General features: G+C 28.9%; 1 pseudogene; it reads right to left on the bottom strand.

The window, feature by feature from the left end:
- Positions 1 to 481: 481 nt before the first annotated feature.
- LOC137829185 (uncharacterized) lies at positions 482 to 5,483 on the bottom strand (annotated as a pseudogene).
- Between the last annotated feature and the right edge of the window lie 9,194 nt (positions 5,484 to 14,677).

Below are 14,677 nucleotides of genomic sequence, written 5' to 3'. Positions count from 1 at the left end.
CAATTTATTAACAATCCTAGATATTAAGTTCAAAATTTGATACACGAAATTTGTAATAGTAAAAATAAATTATGTAAATTAATAATTTAAGTAAGCAATACCTCATCAAGTGCTTCAGAGAATCATCATGTATGAACTTTAATAGTACACAACTGTTTCTTCTGATAAAGGATTCCTTTAAAACATGAAATGAAATTAAAAAACTATGACAAAGGTATTTCAGAATTGGATCTACCACATTCTACAATTGATAAAGAATATGTACCATACTTTCAAGATGACCATCAAAATATTTTCCGATAAAATAAGGTTCGTATAGACTTTTGTGTCACACAAAATCAATGGTCAAACCTGTTACGGGCAGTGTATATTAGTTCTTAAATTTGTGTTCATATATTAAAAAAAGAGATGATAAATAAGAATGTTTTTCAATTAATTAAAGAATTTTCATACCTCATAAGTAAGGCTGTAAGAATATACTTCAAACATTTTCGAATATTTCTCTGTAAACCACATTAGTAGTTAAATTAGTGGTATTACCATTATCATCCAAAATCAATATCTTCAACCCTTTCTTAGATTTTACTCTAGAAGGAGCAACATATTCGTGTGTAAACACTAGACGTGGTAGATATAAACCAACTTTATTGAGCGTTTGACCTTGACTTTTATTTATTGTCATGGCAAAGCACAAAGATATTGGAAATTTCCTTCTTTGAAACTTAAACGACAAACCTGATTTGAAAGGAGTCAAGTTCTTTATCGGAATCAATATTTGATCACCAATATTTTTCCTGTAATAACTTTGGCACCAATAACATTTTTGCCCAAGTGAGTTACACGTAATCTTGTTCCATTGCAAAGTCCATTGGCTTGATCAATATTTCTTAGAAGCATTATTGGAACTCCAACTTTTAATTTAACACAGTGATTGGGAATTCCAAAGCATTTGATATCATTCAAAAATTTAGTTCTAAACCACTCAGCTCGAGCATTTTCTTGTTCTTCAGATTCGCAAGGATTTTCTGAACTTAAATATGTAACTTCATATCATGGTATTAATGATAAAATGAACTCATTCAGTTGATCCACACATTTTGTAGTAGGACATAATATTGCACCATTATCAAAAGAACCATCACATGTCACATTGTTTATGCAGGAGGGATAAACAAAGTCAACCAATTGCAGTAAAGGTTGTTCAACATCTAAAATTAAAATTTCTTTTGGTATTTCAATACTTCCTTGTCCCAACTCATTTAACTCCATATCTCCATCTTCAATGTGAAGTATCCAATCAACAAACTCTTTTATTTCTGTTTGACTCGGTATTGATGTATGCCTCTTTAATCTCATATTCTCTATAAGTTTTAGGACTTTGCAATGTTTCCATAAATTCGAGTAATTTACTGTTGCCTTCACAATGTCATATCTTGATCCATTTTTTACAACAGGTAATATCTGTCGAAAGTCTCCTCCCAATACAATGACTTTACCACAAAAAGGTTTAAGAGCATTTTCTTCACTTTCAGCTCTCATGATATCCCTTAAAGTTCTATCCAAGGCTTCAAAACATAACGTATTAATCATTGGGGCTTCATCCCATATAATTAATTTAGTTTCGATCAACAATTTGGCCTTAAGACTTCCTTGAGGTATATTGCAGGTTGACTCCTCATTTATTAACAAAGGAATGCAAAAGGTAGAATGAGCTGTTTTTCCTCCTGGAAGTAACAAAGAAGTTATACCCTAGAAGCTACATTCAACAGAATCAACCCTTTTGATCTAATCGCAGTGGAAAAAGTTTTCCACATGAAAGTTTTTCCTGTTCCTCCATAACCATATAAGAAAAAAAAACCACCAACCTCTGACAGTACTGTTGTCAGTATATTCTCATAAACTTCCACTTGCTCCGAAGTAAGAGATTGAAAAAGAGAACAATGCATTCCAGACATTTCTATTTTGTCATAATTCAATTCATCAATAATGAATCTATTTTGATAAATAAAAGCATCTGAATGAATAGGTTGTGGCAGACTTGGAAAGTCTTTCAAAGACTTACCATTTGAAATTAATAAGTCTTCTACTTGTAGAAGACAAAGGTTTTGTATATGGGCATCTTCAATTTTAAGACCTAGAAAGAAATTATACGTCATACAGTAATTATAAATTATATAAATTATAATTATAATTATATAAATTATAAATTATAAATTTTCAAGAAATAAAAAATTTATACCTAGTAGGGCAAACTCCTTTTTTTTTGGTATAAAATGTCATCTGATAACAACTTCCATGTTTTGTTCCACACTTCATCTGGTCTAGACATAGTATTCATCAGTAAAAGAGTAACAAACAGTCTTATCAACTGAATTCCTGAAGCAAGGTCACTGGACTCTATAATGGCATCAATAAACTCTTTATCATCTACCAATAGCCCCATTGCTCAACATGCCTCTTTATATGTTTGGTGAGTGAAACCATTAACAGTCTCGATGCTATCATAGTTACAACAACCCTTTTGATAATTCAACAACACCCTCAGATAATATAATTCCCCTGATCCTAGAGGAATTTATGTTAACCTTGCAATAGTAATACCAATTTTCCTTGACTTCCACTCTCTTATGTCTGCCATCCAAACAACATGTCTAGGGATTCACAATAAGTCAATTTTTTTCCTAGTGGATAAATTTTGTTAACTTTAAACCAAGCTAAAAATAATTGTTCTTTTATGTTCATTGAAGTTCAATATTTCATCAATGTCTTCATTGTCTTTAAAGAGAATCGGTTGCTCGTACAATAGATGAAAAGTCAATCGTTGAACTGGAGGCCATCTATGATGAATATCAAAGGAAACTATTCTCCACACAACTTCACATGGGGATATATATCTACAATCATAATACTGTTTAATTTCATCAATAACCGGTGTCTCTGTAGAGTCTTTATGTGTAGTAGTAATTTTCAAATTGGCTCTATCTGGACCTTTGTTCACATATTTAAACAAATTCTTGATTGAATTGGATTTGTTGCAATATTCTGTGTTAACATGGGTTTGGTACCTGATGACTTTTTACGGCAAGTGCACTGCTTTGTCAGAAGTAATAATTGTCCCTAAGGACAGATATCGATCCCACAAGGAACAGTGAATTATCAAGTACAATAATCGCTAAATATAGAACAAAACAATTAAAAGTGTATTGAAAGTAGTTGTGTTGGCGATGATCAATAAGAAAACAGACAAAGAATTAATTGTTTCAATTGGAAAAATAGGGATTAGGTTTCATCTCTCTCACTCTCATGTATTTTGATTAGCATGTCAATATTAAGTTCTTTAATTGAAATTGATGCCCGTATAAAAATCATTTATATCGATTCCTCGCATATAAAATCCTTAAGAATGTTCCCTAACTATCGATCCCTCGCATAATTATAAGAACAACTTAAAACAAAGCTCAAACGTTAATAGCAATTAATATTTCAAGTCTATTCCTAGCACTTAAATATGTTAAGTATTGTTGTTTAGGTCCGAACCCTAAAAATACCTCCCGGTCAGATTTAAGATTCTCAATTTGTCACGGAAAATTAAAAGTAAAACAACAATACCAATAGTCAATCAAGAACTGAATATTAATATATAAAATATCACCTCAATACATAAGAGTTTGAGCAGATTACTCCCAATCCCAAAGGGTAGAATTAGCCACGCATACTTCTATCACCTTCCATTCTCCTAATTGGGTTACAATTCACTCTATGGTGTTTTCCTCTCAATCTGGCACACTAAGGTTGAGCCTCTAGCCCTCTATTTATCCTAGTTTTCTAGGGTTAGGTTGTTTATTGTGTCGCGCTAATGGGCTAAATGATAAAACATAAAAAAGGCCCAATCTTTCTTTGCATCTTTTTCCATTCTGGGACCTTCTATCTTTATCTTTTTAGCTCAAATCATTCATCTTTAATCCAAATCTCCAATCTTCCTTAGAAATCTGCAATTAACACCAAATTTGGGAATAAAATACTCTTATTCAAATAAAGATCATAAAAAATGTAAAAAGGTATAAATTCATAAATTAGGGATTATTTTATATGTAAATTAGCAATAAATCCTCATAAGTGCCTATATTTTAATATGAAATATTACGACACTCATCAGTACCTCAGTATTAGTAATTGGCTATATGGCACAAAATTTCTATTGTCCAACTTAATTCCATTTTTAAGAATGAATGTTCCATTATCTTGACGCTTGTAACACGAATATCCATCCTCATCAATCGTAGTCAACAGTTTAAATTTCTTGGGGTAAAATTTCGAACATCTATCGTTAATCATGCAAGGTGAGCTTATTCGAGTTACCCCACATGGGCCATGTATCATGTAGGTTGCAACTGCCTTTGACAATTTAGGATATAAATTGACTCCATCAATATCGGTTGGAGTTCTTAACTATTTCTCTCCATCCAACCACAATAATATGTGGGCATGAGGTAAACCCTTTTTTTGAAATTCCACAGTGTACATACCTATAACAATATGAAAAATTCTTCAAATGTAATACATAATAATATAGCAAGGAAAGTGTTAAATATTGGTTAATGTGGATTACCTGCATTAAATTTGTCAAAATAATCATCTTTTTTGAAGTCAATCATCATTTGATCTAATTTCATGTTGAATACTCTACAAACAATTTTTGGTCTATCAGCAACAGTTAATCCTTTTGAAGTAACAAAGTCACACATTTCATACCAGTTTACATTGTAGGTAATAGTGATAAATAAATCAAGATATCCAAATGTTTTGCAAATGGCCAAAGCATCTTGGAAATTGTTGAACATGTACCTCATTCCTCTTGTAAAAGTTGCAGGTAAAACTATACGCTTTCCAACTGCAAAAGAATTTGTTTCTCCTCGATTCATTGCTTCTTGTACACCTTGCAAAATATCATAACGTATTGTTTTTTGATTTAGCCTTATGAACAACAATCTTTGAGCTTCAACCATTGTATATGCATCAACCAAAAACTGTTGAAACAATCAACGTGAATGGACTATATTCCCAAACTCTACATTTCTTTCTTGAATTCTAAATGCAATAAATTCTCTTAATGAAATACGACTTCTTTTACATTCTCAACTGTTACTTCCAAAATTTCCTATCGGAATCTGTTCTTGATAGCCATCCTCTCCAAAGGGGAATATTAATGGATATTGTAATGGAATAAATGTTGTATGTGTTTCATGGAGTTTAAACAGTTGTCCTGAACTTTTTTTCACTATGATATCTCGTCCTACATCCATGTTGCTCATATCACCCACAATTAATGCTGCTATCTCATCTGTTGTAGGGGTATTGTACACTCTTGGATCTTTGCATCAATGTCTAAATAACCTCAATGCAAAATCTGAATTTACATCGTTATGTACAAAATCTCTTACCCTTCTAAAACTTTTTGCCAAAACATTGTTGTCATCAATCATCTTGGTAAGATCTTCAATCAAGGATTTGTCAAACTTCAACGGTTTCAATTTCGACCAATATGCAATTTTTAAAAATATATCATTAAAAATTATCTTTGAATTAATTGAGTTAATATAAAGTAACTAAATAAAGTAACTGAATATAACACATACCCAAAGTGAGATAATCTATTTGACACTTCATTTTGAGTGTCATATATGTAAAGTTGTGCAAACTTAGGAGATGATCCACTATCAGGGAGCAAGCTTCCAATCCTGTGGTAGTTTTGTCCATGCAGAATAAATTGAGGAGGTACATATCCATCATTTATCGAAGACTGAACATTCCCTCCAATTGAAGTAAATGAAAACATACTATTGTAACTTCTAATATTTTCTAGATAGTGTTCACTTCGACTATCTTGCCCATTTAATAACTCTAACAACAATTTAGGAGGTTCTTGTAGGAAAGGGAGTTTTACTTTCCCCTTTTGACAACAAATAGAAAAATCAACTTTAACATAAGTCTTAGATTTATGAGATCTTTCTTCATACCACACCTCGCCCAACACAGTATTCTCATTGAATAGTAGGTTGTCCAAATTCAAAAATATCTATTTTCAAAAAATTAAGAAAGGTGATAGATTACTTTGCTGAGATAAATGCATTTAGTTTGCATGAAGAAGTGAAGAAGTTAGAGTTAAAGATATGCACTTTCATTTTCAGCTTTTGAATATAATCCAAAACTATAAACTTTTGTGGTGTCATGTGAAATAAAAAATAATAAAAGAAAGTGGTTGTCAAAAAATTTAAAAATTTTAAATTATAAATTAACAATTTTTAGTACCATTATTTTCTTCATTTTGCACATCTTCGTCAAAATTCAATCTCTGAGTCACTGATTCAAGGATTTGAACACTGTATGTACCGGACTTGTTATGTATGTTTAGTGTGTTACTAACTACATACACTACACTCCCTGCAACTGAATCACCTGGACAAAATATGTTCAAAACCAGCAATTAAGTAGTAGTAAAACATTTGTTAAGCGATAAAAAACAATATGATTTTGAAATTTACTTGTCATAAAAGAATAAGGAAAAATAATTTACATTCGTTTCCAAAACTAACCTTGAAATTTAGGTGTAAGAAATTCTTGTGCAGTACATATTGTTTGTAAACCTGACAATGACTGTGAAGTTGTATCCATCACGTTCAAATGATTGTTTGGGGTCACTGATTGACAAACACAATGATTTAGTTTAAAAAGTTGTCCCTTTCATTAAATAAATTTTCATTTGAATTCTGAATTATTTTATAAGTCATTATTGAAGGAATACATGTACAAAAATGAGTAATGTTTCAGATTATATTTCTACTACCTCTAGCTTAATCACCATTTTTCATCTTTCCCAAAATGTGCACAAATACAAACAAAAAAATAGTTCCCAAAAAATAATAAAGAAATAAAATTCAAATGTACTATTGTTATATATTGTAAACAAATACAAAAAAAAATAGTTTCCAAAACAATAATACAGATATAAAATTTAGATGTATATCCATGTACTATTGATATATATTGTAATAAACTATAACAAATAATGGATTGTAAACTAACCATGAGGACGTTCAATGAGGCTAATGTCTCCATGAGTAATTGTTTGCATTGATGACAATGCTTTGGTAGTTGAATGCATCGTGTTTAAGTCATTGTTAGGAGTAAGGTTGTGAGAAAAAGAGAAATTTGAGCCTGTAATTTCAGATGTCTGAGAACCAAATTCCTGACTTGATTTAAGAGTACTTTGACCTACAACAAAAAGTTTAAATGAGTGATACAATAAGATAAATCAATTAACAATGACTATATAAGAACTTATAAATTCTTTTACATTAACGTTAATCTTTCAACAATGATTTGAAGAACTTTAACATTTCATTGTGTTTGAACCATATATATATATATATATATCATAATTATTACTACTAAATGATTTCAGCAGGTTAAGGTAGAATTTATAGTAAAACATAAATTAGTACTATAATTAATAAATCTAAAATGTCTGTATTTTTGTAATAATACTATAATTGTAATCAAACCATGTGAATGATCCATTAAGAATTGATGACAATACTTTTGTTGTTGAATGCATTAATTGATTGTTGGGAATAAGCTTCTCATAAACAGGGATATTTGTTATCATAATTGTTGATGTTGGAGAACCAAAATCGTGACATGAGTTAGGAGTACTTTCACCTACAACAAAAAGTCAGAATGAGTGATAAGATAAGGTACACGAATGACAAATTACTATGTATTTCTTTTACACATTCGATATCAATTGAAAAATAATTTGTTTTACACATTCAATATCAATTGAAAAATAATTTTAATTATATTTGAAATATAAATATAAAGATATATAAAAAAATGGGTAATTTGGTTTCACTACCTGTTGTTTTGACTTTTTTACTGCGCAATTCATACAATATATTTCTTCTTTTTCTTCTGACATATTTTCCATTATCAGCATCGAGAACTAAAAAAAAAATTACAAAAAAAATCATATATAAATAAGATACAATACTTTGAAGTAAAGAATATTCTTAAAGTTATGCTTACCATTGTTGGATTCATATATGCATGTTGTGTTTGGATTTTGATTCTCTGGAAAATAAAACCCATGTAAAATAATAGGTCAAGTTATACACAGTCACTAATGTTAGAGTTACACAGTGTCTAAGTTCAAGAGGGGAGGGGTGAATTGAGCTTATCAAATTTTCGCAAAAGAAATTGATTTACAGTGCAACAGAGATGAAAAGAACAGATTGATTTTAAATGAAACAGATTGTTTTTACAAATGACTTTAGCACAAACAGAACTTGATCAACAAGGTTTAGATCAACCAGCAGGAATAGCATAAACAAATTGATTAACTTTTACAGCTTATAAAGTTGCAGATTGTATCACAAGATTAATCAATTTTACTTAACACAAAGCATCTAGAGGAATGAACAAATGTCACAGTTCAGTCAAGGAAAACAATTCACACTTTAGCCATATTACAGATTCACACAACAGCTTGATCTATGTTTAGAAGATTGATTAACAAGCTAGAATGGCAGATTTAATCAGGTCCAGAGTTAACAGATTTAGATTCAAAAGAACAGATTCATTTCTTGACAGATTATGTGAAAACTCAGAAATAAGTGCAGGGATGAGAAGAGAAACACAAGAGAATTTTTATACTAGTTCACTCATCAAGAGCTACATCCAGTTCACCTTACTCCAAGATGGAATCCACTAAAACAGATACAATCAATTACAACATACACAACAGTTCTTGAACCCTTCAAAAACTTCAACAAACAAGTCTGAAAAACACTATTTCAGCACACCTTGCACTCCAAGAAACACTATCAAAGAGTGACTAACACTTATACCTATTACAAGAATGAATAAGGGAAAGATTACACCTGAAATTGTGTTGCAAGAACATAAACTAGTTGTTCTATTTTCTCCAAGACAATACCAACACCTTCATCCAGCACAAGGTTCTTCAAGAACAAGCACACATATATTTTCATATTGAAAAACCTTTTCAATTCTCTTTCTCACACAAGAAATGTTTTATCTCCGTTCAAACTGTGATTTCTCAGCACACCTTCATGTGAGAAAGGCATTTTATTTTATAGAGAACAGTTTTTAACCACTTTTCAAAAAACAGTTTCAGAGCAGTTATAAAAACATGTTAAATGTTGACAAAACTACCAGCTCAACTTAACTGAAATAACAGACTGAGCTTTACCTTTGGTGCCCTAACTGAATTTCGAAAAACCTTTCAACAGAGCAAAAATAAACCTATTGTTTCTCAAGTAAACAGATTTATTTTTGTACTGAATTAAACCTTTTAAGAAAACTTTAAAAAACTTTTCCAAAACCATTTAACCTCATTATGTGCTTGATCTTACTACCTTGATTTGGCATCTAGGATGGGTCATGTAGCAAAAGGCAACCTTGAATACGCACAAACCTAAAGTACAAGATCATCTAAGACACATTGCAACCTTCAAAGCAAACTAGCTAACATCTACATCAAACACACTAAGGCTAGGTAGAGATGAGCTTCATCCATCTTTAACAACTAAAACTGTTAAAAACTATAACATACCATCTATTTTTTTTTTATATATTTTTACCATAAATTGTGCTGAGAGTTCATTCACTCTTACATCATAACTAACTATTAACTTCTTTTATGAACCTAATATATAATAAAAGAATTACATACCATTAAAATTAAGTTGATAGAATTATATGAGTTAAGTGTATTCCATTTGGATTAACATGTTTTCAAAATAAGAATACATGGATAAATTTTGACATGTAGTATTATTAAAGATAAAAAAAAGCTAATTATGTTTCACTACCGGTTGTTTTGACTTTTCTGCTACGCAGTTCTTATAACAATACATAGATAACTGTTACATTGGTTGAAAAAAAAATATAACAATGATTCAACTAATTGGTAGCATAAACAATTTTTATTGTTTTGTTTAACAAATAATATTTAGGAATAGACCTAAACTGATTTGCATCTTTACAAAAAAAAATGAACAATATATATCACTCTTAAAAATCTAAATATAAGTTGTAGAAGTTGTACTTGTTACATTAGAATTTATTTGAGAAGGGGTAACAATTCTATTTCTTCTATTAATATTTGGCTTGACTTCATGCATAACTATTGCAAGCTGAATGAGTGAACTTCACAAAGTATTGTAGTAAGAACAAATATTTTCAACCATAAAAGTATGTATTGTTTTCATTACTACGTGTGTAAACACCATCTTTGTTTTTGGCACCAAATTTTTTTGGGTACATGGTCAGAAACATTACTTATTACTTTAACATAATGCAACTAATAAAAATTAAAATATTAAAAAAAACACTTGTACTTTTTGAGATTACTAATTGTGCACAATATATATGTTGGACAAAAATGCTACTTGTTTAAAATTTGGCTGCGTTTTTTTTATATTGATAATGATTAGGATTTACTCCTTATAGAATTTTGCTTTTAAATAAAAAATTAAATAACTTTGAAGTTATTTGAAGTTAAAAAAAACTTAATAAAATATTTAATAACTAAAAAAACAATGTTCTACTTTAAGTATTTTCATTAATGAATTGTTGGTTTACTTTTGAAAGAGTGCACCTACAGGAAAATATACTTGTCAGATTGTATATTGTCATACATTTGAACCAACATGTAACTATAAACAGTCTACTTCAAACACTTAAGAACGAAGAACTGTGCAAAAAGATTAAACATAAAGTAGGACAATTTAAAAAAAGGATAGCATGATTTGAGAACCCTAGTAAGCAAAAAAAATGGGAACTTTGCGTAAGTGTCTCTTTGCACAATTGCAAAGCAGCTTTTCTGTTTAAAAAAAAAAATAATCCTTGCATTGGAAATATCTGAAATAATAGACATCTTGCTAGAACAGGTAATATTTGTATACCACCAAAAAAAAGTTAATATTTTTCATACACTGTCGGTTTTCAGAAATGCTCATTTTGTGGTCCCTAATTTTACGAAAACAAAAATGAAAAAACAAACATAAATGAATAAAATGGTAAATCAAATGAGTATAATGATATTTTTATATGAAATATTTAAAGCTTAAATCCGTGAACTAAAAACATTTAAAAATGCAAACTTTAATTAATATTTGTGGTCAAAATAACAAAGATCCAAACTTTACTTACCTTTTGAATTCCATGGATACCTCTACATGGTTACCAAGTTCCGTACTGCAAAGTAGAAGAGAAAAAGTTTTTATGTGGTTAAGCTTAAGAATAAAGAAATAAGAATTAAGTAAAAATGAAAAAAAAAAACACATCTCATGACCACAAAAGTCCAAACAAAGTAAATAATATGATAGAGTAGAATACAGAAAAAGAAATAGGCTAAAAGAAAGAATAGAAGCGGAGGCATTTGTAGAAAGAATATGAGTTGAACATAATATCAATGTCCAAGAAGATGAAACATGAACAATGAATTAGCCACTAAGATTAAGACTCCTAACTTTATTTGCTTTTCCAGAAACTTCCTCACTCATAACGAAGTTATTATATTAATGATATTCTCTGATAATGAGTTTTTAACTTGTTATGCTTAATTTACATTAAATTCTCTTATAAATTTAAATTATTTTGTATTTTAACTTTGAAATTTGTAATCATTGTGAAAGTAATGATGACACATTGAAAGTACTGAAAGTATTATAATTATAATATTGTAATATTATTATATCCAACTGCTTTTTGGAATATAAAACAAATATCTTTTGTTGACATACTTCAAAAAAAAAATTATGCTATTACGATTTTAAATTTAGTTTTCTTTTTTTATTGCAGTTTAAAATTTATAATTTTCTTAAATAAAAAAAAATTCAAAAATTGAGGAGTTAAAATAAATATTCTAGATAAAGAACTCAACATAAAATTAAGCAAATTTACAATGTTAGGAGTCCATAAATTATAAATAAAAATAAATGAATATTTTTTTTATAACTCGTACATTACAATAGATTACAATAATTTAAACTAATCTAAATTAAATAAAAAAACTATCTAATACAGTTTTCCCATAAGATATATACATGAAAAATGTACTATTAAACACCAACACCAACTCCTGCTTTTAAGTTCATCTGCAAAAATATCTCACAATAATTACTACCGTAGAAAGTATAATACATTACATTATACCAAGTACAAGTATTCTAAAACTAATAAAAAAATGTTTGTTTCTTCCATAAACATATTTTGTAGACGAAGTCATATTGAATTATGAAGTCACCTTTTCTTATATAAATTAAAGCCAAATATGATACAATAAATATTAATGTCATCAAATATTAGTCATACAAATAAGCACAAAATTTAAAAAACCATACAGAAAAAATAAACATATATGCATCAAAACGTTTAAAAAAAATACATAACTTAATGCATCAATCAGTAATTAATAATAAAGAATTAGTAATATTAGTAATAAAGAATATATACACAACCCAATAATATAACCATTGCATTATATTATAACAAATATATTAAATAAAAGAAATGATAAAAGATTTTTATGATTTTAATATACTGACAATCCTTATTGAGTTGAGCATATTTAAAAATGCCAACACATTATAGATATGCCAGATAATGAAAAAAAAATTAAAAACAATATACATACATATCGTAAGTAATGCCTACAACAAATACAAATAACTAAAATCAGATAATTAAGCATAATGACAATAAAATGAAAATACACATTAACATAAATAAATTATTTTAGTTTCCAACAAAGTGGAAAACTAATCGTTAGCAGCAAACGACACTACTATTACTTGCAAAATAAACTAACAATAGTTCAAAATAATCAAAAAGATATCCTAAAACGTTAACCAACTTCTTTATCCAGATTGTCTTTTGTAGTGACTCTTCATCAGTAGTAGAACCTAATATCAGATCATAATGGGGCTTCTTCTTATCGCATTCAAATATAATTTCGTCTTCTTCACGAAAATGATGAACACAACAAAAAATTTTCCACCCGACAAAAAGTGTAATGCTTCTAGAAGGAAACCTAGATTTGAAAACCTCGCATTCAACGTCTTTTAGGAATCATGCAGAGTAAGCTTCTGGAACCTCCCTTTGCGAACATATTTTGCAAAAGGAGAAGGCAGATGCTTCAACAAATAACAAATAATTAGTTACTATAAAAGATAAAATATAAAAACAATCAAAAGAAAGGGTGGTAGACTGACCAGATAAGCTCCATTGACCGGTAAAAGAGACAACTTGACCTTAAAATGTTCAAATAGACCTTTGTTAAGCAGTTCCCTCACTTGTACATGCTTTAAAAAGTCACCCTCATCGCTCTCACATACTTCTCCCATATAAACAGTTATATGGAAGGAGTTATGACCCACGTAACGGAACAATATAGGGTGGGTGTCTTTAAACCCATAAAAATCACTCAAAGCGGACCACCCACAGACAATTTGGGGAGACAGTATATCTTCGTTATAATATACTATATGGATGTTCCCTGCACTATTGCTCAACATCCATTCCTCACCAGTTCTTTTTCAAACTCGATGGCGAATGCACGATCAACGTGCCCATTCTATCCATTTTAAAACCATATAAGAAGTAAACAACTGAATTAACTGTGAAAAATGGGAATCTCAGAAAATAACTATGAAAATATAAATACATACCTCGCCACGAATGTTCATGGTTGTAAATAGGTCTCGTGTATCAAGTTTAACAATTTCTTCAGGAGTGATAGCCATCAGAGTCAGAAAAAGAAAGTTGAGGAAGATGCAAATAGGCAAGACTAGGATTGTGAGTAATAAAAAACCCATGTTCCTTATTTATAGCAAAAATGGAACGTAAGAAACCATCTATCTAAAACGTAGCCTTTCCGAACAGAGATGTCCTTTCAGTTCCAATATAAATAATACTAAAATAATACTAAAATCGATTAATGATAATAAAATAATTAATTGAAAAATTAAAAATAATAATAAATTAAAGAACAATAAATGTGAAAAGATAAAATTATAAAAAGCAGAGTACATGGATCATACAACAGGGTAAATAATAATAATAATAATAATAATAATAATATAAGATTAATTAGAATTATATAATAATAAATTAAAATAGTGAAGATAAAACTGAATTATAATTTGTCCAATATATGTATATATACATATATGTGTATATATATATTAAATATATACATATTAAATAATAAAATATATAATAATATATATTAAGGAATTAAAAAAATATCTAAAACTATAAATAAATTTACATTTTAAATTTATATTTTAAATCTAATTTAACTTTAAATTTAAAATTTAAAATATAATGCTTTTAATTTCTGTAATTATTACTTGGTGCCGTAATAAATAAGCAATCTAGGATGATGAAATGAATGCTTTGATAAAGTGTAAAAGAACATAGAGTTTATGCAAAAAAAAAAAAAAATAAATAAAGTGATGTCTTAATTCCTCAGACAGGTATTTAATGGAATCCTACGTATGCATTTGAATCCTTAGAAATTCAGTGTGATGTAAAAATTCGTAAGGATAAAGATTTTATTTTATTATCAAATAGTAAAATATTAGCTATA

This window comes from Phaseolus vulgaris, chromosome 7, assembly GCF_051622355.1.
Source record: "Phaseolus vulgaris cultivar YP4 chromosome 7, ASM5162235v1, whole genome shotgun sequence".
NCBI lineage: Eukaryota > Viridiplantae > Streptophyta > Magnoliopsida > Fabales > Fabaceae > Phaseolus > Phaseolus vulgaris.
Note: the sequence above shows the minus strand (reverse complement) of the source record. Positions and strands in the feature narration are given on the sequence as shown.